Source organism: Sminthopsis crassicaudata, chromosome 3, assembly GCF_048593235.1.
Source record: "Sminthopsis crassicaudata isolate SCR6 chromosome 3, ASM4859323v1, whole genome shotgun sequence".
Lineage (NCBI taxonomy): Eukaryota > Metazoa > Chordata > Mammalia > Dasyuromorphia > Dasyuridae > Sminthopsis > Sminthopsis crassicaudata.
In genome coordinates this window covers 249,165,567-249,179,681 of record NC_133619.1, presented here as the reverse complement: position 1 = coordinate 249,179,681, position 14,115 = coordinate 249,165,567, and the positions used below count along the sequence as shown (strand labels likewise).

Here is a 14,115-nt window from a genome sequence, read left to right as displayed (position 1 = left end):
ATGGAATTCATTAGGAGGCTCTTTGTCACTGAAGGTCTTCAAATAGAAGCTTAAGGACCATAGTCTAGGATGTTCTTGGAAGATTATTATTTAAAAATGGGGATAAACTAGAGGAGGAATTATGGTATAATGGAAAAAAGCCTGTGTCATAGATTACTGTGTTTCAGTCATTTCTTTTTTCAGTCAGTTATTTTAACATCATTAAATTTTAATACATTATATCAACACATATATACTTATTTTAAAATAGAATATTTTCCCCAATTACACATAAAATAATTTTTAACATTATTTTTATGAGATTTTGAGTTCCAAATTTTTCCTACTCTTTCTCCCTTCTCCAAGCATATATAGGTTGTATAGCACATCGTTAATTACTTCATTCTAGAATTTATAAATACTCTCCCATTGACAGTTAAGAATCTTGGACTTTTGGAAATATGTTTAAAAGAATTGCACATATTTAACCTATATTAAATTTCTTGTTTCTTGGGGAAGAGGAGATAAAGAAGGGAGGGAGAAAAATTTAGAATACAAAGTTGTGGAATAACTAAGTTTTTTTTTTTTTTAATGTATGTTGAAAACTCTCTCTACATGTATTTGGAAAAATAAAATACTATTGGGGAGGAAAATCTTGGGTATTTCTTAGAGAAGAGAATTGAGAAAAGATACTCTTACTCTTCCCAGAGATTTTTTAAAAAATCAAACATGTGCATGTGTATAACTTATTCATAATTTATAGGCAACTGCTCTGCAACTTACATTCTCAAAAGAGTTGCTTTGCGTTAAATTAGTTAAATGATTGAAACCAGGTTTTTCTGACTCAAGTCAATTCTTTATCAATTATGTTATGCTATTTTGACATTGTCAACTCAATTAAATTACTTACTGAATCACTTATGGTTAAATCTGTTTGTCAGAAGATCATAATAAAGGTCTATGCCAGGGGTTCTTAACCTTTTGGTATCAGCAACTATTTTAGCAGCCCAGCAAAGATCTCTTTTCAGAATGTTTGTTGTGCAGATTCATAATTGAAGGAAATGACAAATTCCAATTAAAATTAGTGAAAATAAATTTGCAATTTTTCCCCCAATCAAGTTCATGGACACCCTAAAATCTATCCATGGATTCTTGATATTCTCTGATTACCAGGTTAAAAACTCCTGGTTTATGCAAAGAAAGTTATTCATTGTTTCAAAGGATGTGAGATTTCATCAGTGTTACAAATTCTGAGAGTCATCTCTCCCACCTTTAGCACAGACAATTTCATAGGTTGCTGGTAGTGAACTTCTCCTTTCACTTAGGCATGTTGATTTTTGTACAACAGGAGCAGACTGTCCCTGAGACTGTATAAGAAATCTTTTCTGCTAGATAGGGAAACTTGCCCTGTGATCCCTTCCTTACATCAACTTCTTCAGAAAAGTAAAGACAAACAGAAATTTCATTAATACCTTGTTACATTATTACCCACTTAAAATAGCACAAATTATATATAACAAATTTTGTCATAAAAAGATAGCAATTAAGCACTTCCATTACTACATTTAATGTATACTTAAAATAAAATATTATATGAAACAAGCCAAATAAGAAAAGTTAGCAATTTTATTACAACTTTGTTCAATTTAATTTATACTTTTAAAAAGCCATATAATAAATGTTGATAATTTCATATGTAATCCTTTTGTCATTTTATATTGAATTGTTTATATTTATTGATATTTAAGTTCAAAACGAAAAAGAAAAACAAACTGATTTCTAAGATAAAGAGGAAAATGAAAGAAATATATTAGACCAAGATCAATTCTCCAGTAGATATGTGGTCAAAGGATGTAAGCAGTTTTCAAAATAATAATTATAAAGCTTTAACAACCATATAAAAGTATATTCTAAGTCTCCAGTAGAAGAAATGCAAATTAAACTTGCTTTGAGGTTTCACCTCACATCCTTCCATGATAACATGCCACTCTATGAGAAGCTCATTCTAATGCCTTACATATTGTTGGTGTTTTTCCCTAGTAAATACTTTATGTTTAATTTTCAGGGCTGCCTGTTGTTTATCTCAAAAGAATGTATATTCTTTTTAGGACAGGCATTGTTTCCCTTTTGTCTTTATATTTTAAGCATCAAGTTTTATATTCTTGAGCTCAAAGATTATGCAGATGGCAAGACCTTGACTCCTTAGAAAAAAAGCTAGGACAAATTCATACAACATACTAAAAAGCAGAGGTATCACCTTATTGGCAATCAAAGCTGTAGTTGTTCCAGTTGCTGTGAGAGTTGGACTATAAAGGAAAGCTTAGCACTTCAGAATCAATACTTTCAAATTGTGATTATGGAGAATACTTTGGAAAATCCTTTAGACAGCAAGATCAAATCAGTCATTACTTAAAGGAATTAATTCAGAGTATTCACTGGAAGATCAAATACTGAAGCTGAAACTTAAATGTTTTGTCCACATAATAAGAAGAATGGGCTCAAGATCCTGATGGGCCAGCTAGGTAGTATAATAGATAGAGCACCAGCCCTGGAGTTAGGGGGAATCTAAATTCAAATCTAGTCTCAGAAACTTGACACTCAATAGCTGTGTAACCCTGAGCAGGTCACTTAATCTCAATTGCCTCCCCTCCCCACCAAAAAAGTAGAAAAGACCCGTATGCTACATATTTAATACACCTTAAATTTACTTGTAAGCGATTTACTCTGTTGTACATTAGAAACAATCAACATAATGAAAAAATCACTAGGCTGAATCAGAAAATCTGAGGTTTCAATAATGGCTTTGCTACTAATACCCTCTATGACCTTTACCAAATAATTTCTTTCAGTTTCTTTAGTTTCTACAACATTATGAAGATGTTTGTATGGAGTTAAATACTTAGGGGGGAGCTAACTGAATGGATAAATAAGGAGGATAAATTAAGGGAACTTTGAGGAATACCTCATCACCACAAAACTGATAAAAATAGTTAAAATAACAAAATTCCATGTCAACAAGAGTATGGAGAACCAGGTACATACATTCATTGCTGATAAAACAGCAAATTAAGATTGTATTTTTGAAGAATAGACTTGAAATACACAGCAAAAGTGAGAAAAATGTATGTAATCATAAATATCTCTGATGATTAACCTACTTGCAAGTCAAGATGTTTTCACTCATTGCATTTGTAGTCCTATGATTTAGACAGGACTGACACGTTCAGCATTAATGTCATTTACCATCACTTACAGGCAATTACTATGTCAGTTAATAAATACTTATTGATTGAATCATAGTTTACTTACTATATCATATGCATAAGCCACAGCTTTCCAAACTTTCCTAACCCTTTTTATAGGTAACTTTTCCTCTATTTTCTTGTGAGATGAAACAGAAGCAACAATTGATCACTTGTTTCTAAGATTTGAGTTAGAAAGGATAGAGGATGAAGTTAGATGTCACTTATTTTTTTGAAGCCTAAAATTATCCCATCTTATGTTATATGCTAATAAAAGCTCATTTATTCAGTATGTCCCAAAAATCTTAGTGCAGCGATTAAAGCTTAAAACTATACTAACATTTTTGAATATCCTGAACAGTGATATTTTTCTTTTTTTATTCATCTTATTAGTATTTTGTTTTTCCAGATATAGGCAAAGATAGTTGTTGTTTTGCTGAGGCAATTGGGATTAAGTGACTTGCTCAGGGTCACACATCTAAGAAGTATTAAGTGTCTGAGGCCAGATTGACTTCAGGGCTGGTGCTCTAGCCACTGCACCGCCTCACTGCCCCACAAAGATAGTTTTTTAATTAAAGCTTTTTATTTTCAAAACATATGCATGGATAATTTTCAACATTCACCCTTGCAAAATCTTGTATTCCAATTTTTTCCCTCCTGTCTCCCCACCATCTCCCTTAGAAGGCAAGTAATCCAATATATATTAAACGTGTATAATTCTTCTACACATTTCCACAAATATCATGCTGCACAAGAAAAAACAGATCAAAAAAAGAAAAAATGAGAAAGAAAACAAAATGCAAGCAAATAACTACAAAAAGTGAAAATACTGTTTTGATCCACACTCAATTCCCACAATCCTCTCTCTGGCTGCAGATGGCTCTCTTCATCATAAAACCATTGGAAGTGGCCTGAATCATCTCATTGTTGAAGAGAGCCACATCCGTCAGAATTGATCATCATATAATCTTGCTATTGTCGTGTATAATGATGTAGAAAGAAAGAAAGAAAGAAAGAAAGAAAGAAAGAAAGAAAGAAAGAAAGAAAGAAAGAAAGAAAGAAAGAAAGAAAGAAAGAAAGAAAGAAAGAAAAAAGAAAGTGTTTTCTTTTATTGAAAAAAGAGGTATTTTTTTCATTGTTCCCCATATTTTTTAATCTTCAAGTCACTGTAAGGGACTGAGTTAGGTGCTAGGGTTAGAGGGTGAATAAATAGGGGTCAGGATAATTATATTGGGGATGGAGATTAGCTTTTATCCAAACCATCTGTATTCCCTTTTAACCTTCTTTTAACTTCTTGGAGGACTGGGATTGTCTTGCTTTTCTATTTGTTTCTTTAGCACTTAGCATAGTTGTTACATAGTACTTACTTTGTAAATTCAATATATGCTTATGAAGTTAACATTGCTTACTTCTTAACCCATTGCTTCTCTCTCCAGGTCACTTAGCTAGCTCCTATAGAGGATGACAAATGCATCATCAGCAAAGGAAGCATTAGAAAATTTTTTTAATTCTTTAAATTCTTTTAAGATGCTTAAATCCATTCATTTTCCCTTTTTTTTTGGGGGGGGATGTATTATTACACCAGAATTGTTTAAACAATCTATATCTTTCACTAAAAAGAAAACTCCTCCTGTCTCAAAGCAAATACATTAGGAACGATTTTTCATGAATAATGAGAAGAATGACCCACTGGCTACAAAGTGCTCAGCATGTCATTTATGTCACTGACACCATACATTTGGAACCCCTTCTGTCACTTCTTGGGTTTTGATCTGTCAACTCTAGTTTCCTATTCCCTGGTTTTCCATTATCAGACACCAGCCTAATTTCCACTGTAACTCCCTTCACCAACCCTATATTCCTTAGCTACAATTCATAGGCTCATAGGATTTCACACTGGGAAGCACCTTCAAGATCATCTAATCCAGCATTCTTATTTTATAGATGAATAGATAAGGGCAGATAAGATTAAGTGCTTATCTGAGGTCATAAGGTAGGTAGTAAGAATCACAGTCAGAATCTGAACCCAATTTCTAATTTTTTTTACAGTAGGATAACATGCTGATTTCCATTTCCTACCTCTTAGATCATCCCCATTGAACATACTCAGGTTAGGATTCCCCACATCTGTCTTTCCCAATATGGTGCACAACTCCCAAAATATCTTGCATCTATTTGATATAACCTGCAATGTTCTGCTTATAGCAATCCACAAAATCTTGCCAGCTCCCAGTGATTACAGGAACTAGCCCCAGTGAAAAAGGAAGGAAACTTCTAGAGAAAACTACAGCCAATAAGAAGTTTTCTCTGTTTATATCCCACATAGTGAGGTGGTGTTTTCTTTGGATAATCAGGACTGCATGATATATATGAAAGAGCACTGGGCTTAGAATCTAGAATCCTATCTCTAATAATCAGCTGTGTGACTATGGTCAACTCATTTACTCTTTGAGTTTGTTCCCTGATCTAGAGAGTTGAACCAGAACAGGGTTCACCCAGTCCCTCTAACAAATATATTTATCTCACATTGTGGGGATTAGAGGTGTGGCACACCTACAATCTGGAAAATATGTGAAATGTTTTGATTATTCCTTTGTACCAGAAAAGAAGTCTGATTTTTTTTTCTTTTTCTTTTATGGAGTATTTACGATATCTTATTATAAAATTTGGGTTATTTGGTCCTAGACTATATTCAGATCAACATTAAATAAAAATACTTCTTCTGCTGCCCTTGTCTTCTTCAAAGCTTCCCTAAAATTCTCATTTAATTTCTTAATGCCAGCCTTTGATATGGTGAAAGCATAAAGAGGAGAGTTGCTGTATGGAAGAAATAACTATATACCCTTATGTCTCCTAATTCATAGTTTGGTTGCTTTAAGTGCCCTTAAAATTCTGATGACATTAATTGATCAAAGTCCTGCCCCACTTTTTTTCATTTTGGTGGAACAAGAGAATGAGCCAGCATGAACGGATTGTGGATTACATATCCTTTTCCTCCAAACCCCTCTTCCAAACTTCCCTGTTACAGTCAAGAGCACCACCATCTTCCTAGTCATCCAGATTCTCTATCTCAGTGTCATCTTTAACTCGTTACTCTTTTTCTGAGCACACTTATACAATCAATAGCCAAAACTATCATTTCTTTGTGGTGTTCTGTTGCTTCAGTCGTGATTCTTTATGACCTATTTGGATTTTTTCAGAGCAGAGATACTGGAGTGGTTTGCCATTTCCTTCTCCAGCTACAGATGAGGAAACTGAGGCAAACAGGTTTGAGTAACTTACCTAGGGTCACACTACTAATAAATGTCTTAGGCTGCATTTAAATTCCATTCCAGTTATGGCACTCTACTGTACCATTTAGCTGCCTCAGCTCTGCTACTTACTATGTGAATCTCAATTCTCTCATCTATAAAGTAAGTTTAATAATACTTGCTTATGAGGGAAGGTAATTTTCCCAGTGCTACCTATGCAGCTGGTGCTACTGGTGCACAGTTTTTGTTGTTGTTGAGTTATTCAGTCATGTCCAACTCTTCCTAACTCCGCAGACTATAGCACACCAGGTCCTTCACTATCCCCTATTATCCTTAATTCCATGATACTACCTGTCCATCTCATCCTCTAACATCTCCTTCTCCTTTTGCCTTCAGTCTTTCTCTACATCAGGGTCTTTTCCAGTGAAATCTTGTTTCCAATAATAGGCTATAACCACTCTGAGGAGTTTAAGCCCAAATCAGAAGAAATATGGTTGGAAATTTATATAGTTAGAGGAAAGGGGTAGAGTGAGTTCAGGAAGGATGATAAGGTGAGTTGTATGGAGATAAGCTCCTTGGCTGGCTCTCAGTGTAGGTAGTACAATAGCTACTTCATAGGATTTTGAGGAAAGCTCTCTGAAAATTGTAAAGCATTGTGCAAAAGTAGATGTTTTTGATCATTATAATGGAAGAGAGCCCTCTGCTGGATGATTTGGAACATTTTTGCCTCAGAATACAGATCTTTTAGACTAAACCAAAACTCTTTAGACAAAACTGGAATGCTGACAAAGCGAGGATTCCTATATAAATCACCTTAATAATACTTTGACAGTAAACCTCTTCTAATAAATTCTTCAAAACTCAACTCAGATGTCACCTCTTCTAAGCATTCCTTGATCCACCCAGCAATTAGGGACTCTCTCCTCAATTATACATATTTGTATACATGTCATGTGCCCCAAATAGAATGCAAACTCCTTAAAGATGGGAGCTGTTTTGTTCTTGTTTTGGAATGTCCTAGAGCCCAGCAGATTACCTTGATTGTAGTATATGTTTGCTGGATTGAATTTAATAACCTTCCCCCTCCTTTTTTTGCTGTCTGAATTGGGGGATCCAAGGCCCCCATTTATTTATTTACTTACTTAATATTTTCCTCCATTACATTCAAAATAAATATTTTTAAATTTTAATTTGTTTTTAAAAATTTTAATTCTAGTTCTCTCCCTTATCCCCACCCACAATTAAGAAACCACATGTGAAGTTATGCAAAACATTTCTATAAAGTCAAGTTGTGAAAGAAAACATAGATCTACCACCCTAATGAAAATAAAAGCCCTCAAGAAAAATTAAGTTAAAAGACAGAGAAGGAGACAGATAGACAGAGACACAATCAGTTCTTCTTTCTGGGTATGAATAGGATATTTTTCATTATAAGTCCTTCAGAATAGTTGTAGATGATTATACACCTGAGAATAGCAAAGTCATTTACAGCTGGTCATCTCAGAACATTGCTCTTACTTTGTATGCAGTATATTTCACTTTGCTTGAGTTCATGGAGGACTTTCCAGGTTGCTCTTGTTATGGTGGTAGTGTTTTGGGTTTTTTTTTTTTTCCTGAGAACATCCTGCTCATCATTTCCCATCGAATAATAATATTCCACCACAAACACAGTTTATTGAGCCATTCTCCAATTGATGGGCATCCCCTCCTTTCCCAATTGTCTAATTTTGCTTTTTTTTTTTTAAAGCATTCTTCTCCTCATTAACTTGTTGTATTTCTTTTTGCACCACTCTCGACTCTTTTCCTAATTTTTCCTCTATCTCTCTTACTTGATTTTCAAAATCTCTTTTGAGTTGCTCCATAACCTGAGCCCAGTTCTTGTTTTTCTTGGAGGCTTTGGATGTAGGAGCTTTGATTTGTTATCATCTTCTGAGTGTGTGTTTTGATCTTCCTTGTCACTTTTATAACTTTCAATGGTCAGAAACTTTTTTTGTTTTCTGCTCATTTTCTTAGCCTATTACTCAGCTTTTAACTCTTTGTTAATGTAAGGCTCTGTTTCCAGGGTGGAGGAAGCTCCCAAGCTTTAGGGGTTTTGTGCATTCCTTCCAGGAATCTGACCACAAGCACGCTTTTCTGCTCTGGAGCTGTTAGATGTGTCCCTGCCCCACTGTAGCTGTAAGATCTAGTGTGCTGGCCTGGGCTGGGGCAGGGACTGGGGCTCCCCTGACCTGGGCCGCATTGATATGGCCTGCTCTGAGACTTCATGCTGGACTCCCACTCTGATGTCGAAGACCTTTTCTGCTGACCTTCTAATTTGCCTTTTGGCTAGAAAATGTTCTATTCTGTCTTTTGGGATGTTCTGATGCGCTAAAATTTGTTCAGTCATTATTTAAAGGAATTTAGAGCAGTTTGGGGGAGAGGTTGAGCGAGTTCCTGTCTTTACTCTGCAATCCTGGCTCTGTCTCTGCCAGCAATTTTAGACTGAAGGAGGAGCTCCAGAAGCCAACATTTCTAATATCCATGATGGGGCTGTTTCCCATATCTTAAGGAGTGGTCCAGTGGTTAGAGCCACCATTTAGGCCAACTGAGCCCCTCTCCATAAACACTTCTCTGCCCACCTAGTGAAATAGTAATCACACTAATTTTATAAAGCACTTTAATGTTTACAAACCAGGAGGAAAAGGTGGAAGAACGGTCGATTTTGCTGATTAAAAAAAAAGATGTAATCTTTAAAATGTTTATCTACAACAGTTCTATATACTCTCAGGATTCAGAGCTAAAAGGAAGCTCAGAGTTCATCTTGTACAACTTCATCATTTTATAGGTAAACAAATGGAAGGAAGCAGTAGGATCCCTTGGAAAGAACACTTGATTTTTGAGCAGAAACAGCTTTTCAACTTGGTAATTGTGTGACCTTCAAAAAAGATACCTATTTTTTCTCAGCTTGAGTTTCATTATCTGTAAAATGAAGGGATTGAGCTTCATGGCTTCTTTGGTCCCTTCTAATCTAAATCTAGGCTCACAGGAGCCCTAAAGAAAAGACAGTGACATGTTTACACTCAAAAAAAAAGTGGCAAAGGCAAGAGGCCTATAAGGTAAACAGATATTATTAGTTCCATTTTACAGATGAAAAAACTGAAGGTCAGAGAGGCAACTTTTCATAAGATAACACAACTAATTAGCATTAGAACAAGCATTCGAACCCATATATCCTCATTCCTCCAGTTCTGCCCTCTGTCAATTATACCATACCTATCTCTTGAAAAAAAAAAAATGTTGCTAGGAGATGGAGAAGCTGACTACACCTGCTTCCAGAACTAATTGCTTCTTTGCTTTTTGCAAAGCTGGAAAATTCCCACAATGTAGTCAGACCTCTTGTGGAGCTCTGATCTAACTGTTGCTTGTGATTTGGTAATACAGAAGGTAGCTACAACATTATCTAAGCCAGAATTGGGAGATTTGATTCACTTTTCTATTGAGAGTTAGACAATAAAATCCCTTTCTAAGGGTCATTAATAGACCAGTAAAAAGAAGGAACACACCTGAATGAAAAAGGAGATGGTCCAAAGCATCAGATGAGGTATTTTCCTTCAGGTGCTCTTCTCTAAAGCCATACATAGGAACTTATTTTATTTTGTAAATACTTCCCTAAACGAACTTTCTTAGCTCCACATTATTGCTAACACAATTCCCTATGGATGGAATCCCTTCCTCAGCTCTTTCTTCTGCCTTTTAAAATTTTACTCATCTTTTTTTTTTTTTTTTCCCCTGAGACTGGGATTAAGTGACTTGCCCAGGGTCACACAGCTAGGAAGTGTTAAGTGTCTGAGACCAGATTTGAACTCGGTCCTCCTGAATTCAAGGCTGGTGCTCTATCCACTGCATCACCTAGCTGCCCCTTACTCATCTTTTAAGACCCAGCTCAAAACACTACAACTGTTGGTTCTGGCCAGAAACTCTGAGGGTCTTTCCCTCCCAGATTGATTATTTGGTGAAAGCAGAGAAGGCCATTTTCTGCCTCAGTACTCAGACAAACTAGGAACTGGGAAAGACCTCAGCTTGAAAAGGCCATGATCTCCCATTGCATCTAGGGCCATTTCCAGGAATCCTGATCTATGTCTTGCCAGTGGACCCTGATGACTCTGGAGGAGACCGGATAATGACTCCACACAGCTCAGCCTCCCTTAAATCCAATTTATTAGCTAATCAAGACATCACCCTCTTGATGTCATTGGTCCTTTTTGAGAAAAACAATAAAAACAAAACACTAATTCTGCCATGAATTTTTTTTCATCTTTCCTACTCCTAGTCAGATAGTAACATTCCATCCTTTCCACATAACACTTTGTACCTCTATTATACATAATGTTCTAATTTACATCCTTGTTCTTCCTTCTATATACAGTTCAGCAGAACAGGGGCCATCTATTTTTCATAATTTTAGCATAGTTCTCTGTGCTAAGAAACACTAATAAAGTGTTGAATGAGTTCTTTTTATATGATTAATTTTGTTCATTTTGTTCATTTAATATGCAGAAATACAAAAAGAGAGCATGGATTTAGAACTCAAGGGGACTTAGAAGTCACCTAGTCCTATTTCTTCATTTTATAGATGAGGAAACCATCCACGAAAGGTTAAATAACTTGTTAAAGATTACAAAGATAGTAAGTACTCAGATTTACTATACCATGCTACCTTCCTATCTGTTACACAGGTCAAAGTAGAATTGACCTTCAGCATGGTCACACTTTTGCCCATAGCTCTTTCAATCCAAGCCTCTCCTTGTACTCCATCCTCAATTCTCTCCTTGCAGATAGAACAAGCATTGGCTTTCTGGTTCCCTATTGTTCCCTGGAAAGCATCCTCCTCCCTTCTTTGACACAGAGTTGACCTTAGATTGAGTTCCTTTTCCTGCTTTTACTCAGCTTCTCCTTTATCTCCCCAGTTGTCAATATAAATCTTTAATTTTCCACCATAGGAGCTCCTCTTTTCCTCAGTAACTTAGCAACCCTTCTTCTCCTCCTGATTGGAGCCTTCTTTGCAATCCTAGGTATGTTAAGTTTCTGCTGTAACTGGTACCTCCTCACCCAAGTTGGGGGAGGCAGGAACTTCCTTAGACGAAGCAGTTCTAAGGATAGCTCTGGAGCCTTGCACTGCCAAATTCATTGCCTGTGGGCACTGACATCAAAGTAATGCCAAGAAAGCAAAAGGGGTGGAGGATTAAGTAGAATATCCACTGTCCTTAATTTTAGATTAGTGCTGTAGGGGACAGGTCTCCCTACCCTGTCTGAACTCCCATGGCTAGTTTTCTAATGAGATAGTGAGATTAAATGAGATGTTTGCCAAACACTTAGCACAGTATCTGGAACATAGTAAGTTTTAATAAATGATCATCTCTTTTCTCCACCCCTGCAACTCCCTGTCTAGTGCAGAGACAGGTGACTTTTGACTCATACTGACTCCAAATATAGTTATACATGTAATTTATACAATAAACTCTTTTGCACAGAGCATGATGTTTTAAAGGGTTGAGGCATTCTGGGTAAGTTAATAATCTTATTAATAATGCCAGCATTTTAATAAAAGGTTGATCATTTATTTTTCTCTTAAACCAAAGAAAATTATCGTTTTCATACTTATAAATTCATTGAAAAAGGGGTGTTCCTGAGTGTGGCAATCAATTATGATTGGTTAACAATTAATGAAAAAAATGAATATTACAATGAGGGGTTGAACCTATTCATTTGAACTTTAATTATGACATTTATTTCTAAGTCGCCCCAATCTTGGACAATCTATTAAAATAATTTCTCCCCATCCAGATCTGAAGTACAAAGGCTTCCCACCTTGGGAGAGTTCTGAACAAAACTGTTAATCCAATGTCATTATCAGTAATGTCCTTCAATAGAGTGAACTTTTGAAATCAGGACTTAGAGAAAGGGGAACTTCTGGGTCTCCCCAAATCATTGGTTTTTAATAATCATTTCTCTCAAAAGACACCTGTGATGAAACAACTTCAAGGAATTTGACATAATTTGGCATAATTTAAGTGACCCTGATATAAGTGTCCTGGCCGTGATCTAGGGTGTTGGGTATCCCAATAGAAGCTTATTGCTTGAAGTCAAGGACTGACTCATTTGTGTATATATATAGATCTAGGGTCTATCACAATATCTGTCACATAGGAGGTGATTAATAAATGTTGGCTTCCTTTAAAACTAAGATAAATAGTCATCTCTGGCAAAGAGGTCTTTCACAATCACCCAAGATGACTAGTGTTTTCTTCACCAAAGCTGTCTTCCATCTACTCTTTTTGATCTAGTCTGTACCAATTTATGTATATGTTGGCTTCCTCATTAGAAACTTATTATTTTTTCTTGCTGTACTTAGCACTTAGCTCAATGCCTGGAAACTTGTAAGCACTTCATAAATTCTTGTTGATTGACTGATGGTAGAATTTGTATTATCTCTATTATAATATTGCCACCTGACACATCCTAGAATACTGAAAATTGCTCTATCACTCAGGTGTTCAAGTTGAACTAACAACCAAGGCTTATGGAATGATTATTGAATTATACAAAATATCAATAGGCAACTTCTATAAGTAGGAACTGAATTTTTTAGTGTCTAGATTCTCTTACTTTTTATTTCATTTGTTCAGCTTAGTGACCGTAATTCTACTTTGTCAGTCCTCTTGACCATTCAGCTGAAAAGTCAACTGTAGGGAGAGGGTCCTGGATTTTTCTCACCATACATGTATAGTGGCATGAACTGTGCTTGGTATTTGAATCAGTTTGTTGTCAATAAGAACACTACTCAGCACGTCTCCTTTCAAGAAAGAACAGACAGCCACAAAAGTCAGGAATACACTGAATTTCTTTTGAATTGTATTACTATTTATTGAGTCAGCTTGCTTAAATAGTAAACTGTCAGAAGAGTCAGGAAGACTTTGGTACCTGGAAGACTTTCTGCAACCTCTCTGTATTCTTTCAGAGGATAGAGTGACTTGGTGTCTATCAATCATTTATCCCTGCAATTGTGTCATCTTTCTCTGCAGTCCCTTGGCACCCAGACAGAAATTAGACTGGAACAGAGATATGGAAAAGAAACTCCTACTCACTCAGAGGCTTGTCAAGTTGATCTGTGCTGTGTAATACTGCCACCTGTTTTACATCCTAGAAGACTGGAAATTGCTTTATCACCCAGGGGATCAGACTTCACTAATAACCAAGGTATATGGATGGATTGCTTATTGCATTTTATGAAATATCAATAAGCAACTTATTGTTTTCAACTCTTCTACTCAGTACCCTTGATGATATATAAAATTAATACCATTCTTAAATTTTTAAATTTTAATTTTTATGTACCATTTCATATGAAAATTTAATTTTAAAAAATAAGCCTTTGGATCTCCTTCCCAATTTCTCTTCCCCTGCCCAAAAGAACAGCAAGAAAAGAATAACTTTGTATCAAATATACATAGTCCAGAAAAACAAATTTTTGCACTCACCATGTATAAAATGTATGTTTCATTCTGTACCGTAAGCCTATCACCTTTGTAGAAAAAGGTGAATAAAGTCTTTTATCTTTGGCTTTCTGAATTTGGTTTATCATTTTATTAATCAGTTCTAAAGTC

At 35.6% G+C, this 14,115-nt stretch overlaps 1 protein-coding gene across 1 annotated transcript in view; it reads left to right on the top strand.

Moving 5' to 3' along the window:
* The window catches only part of CRACDL (CRACD like), a 227,623-nt gene that overhangs the window by 99,583 nt on the left and 113,925 nt on the right, over positions 1-14,115 (top strand). The window contains exon 2 of the mRNA XM_074300363.1: positions 13,534-13,708. The gene's annotated coding sequence lies outside the window, so the exon portion shown is untranslated. The remainder of the gene's footprint in view (positions 1-13,533; positions 13,709-14,115) is intronic.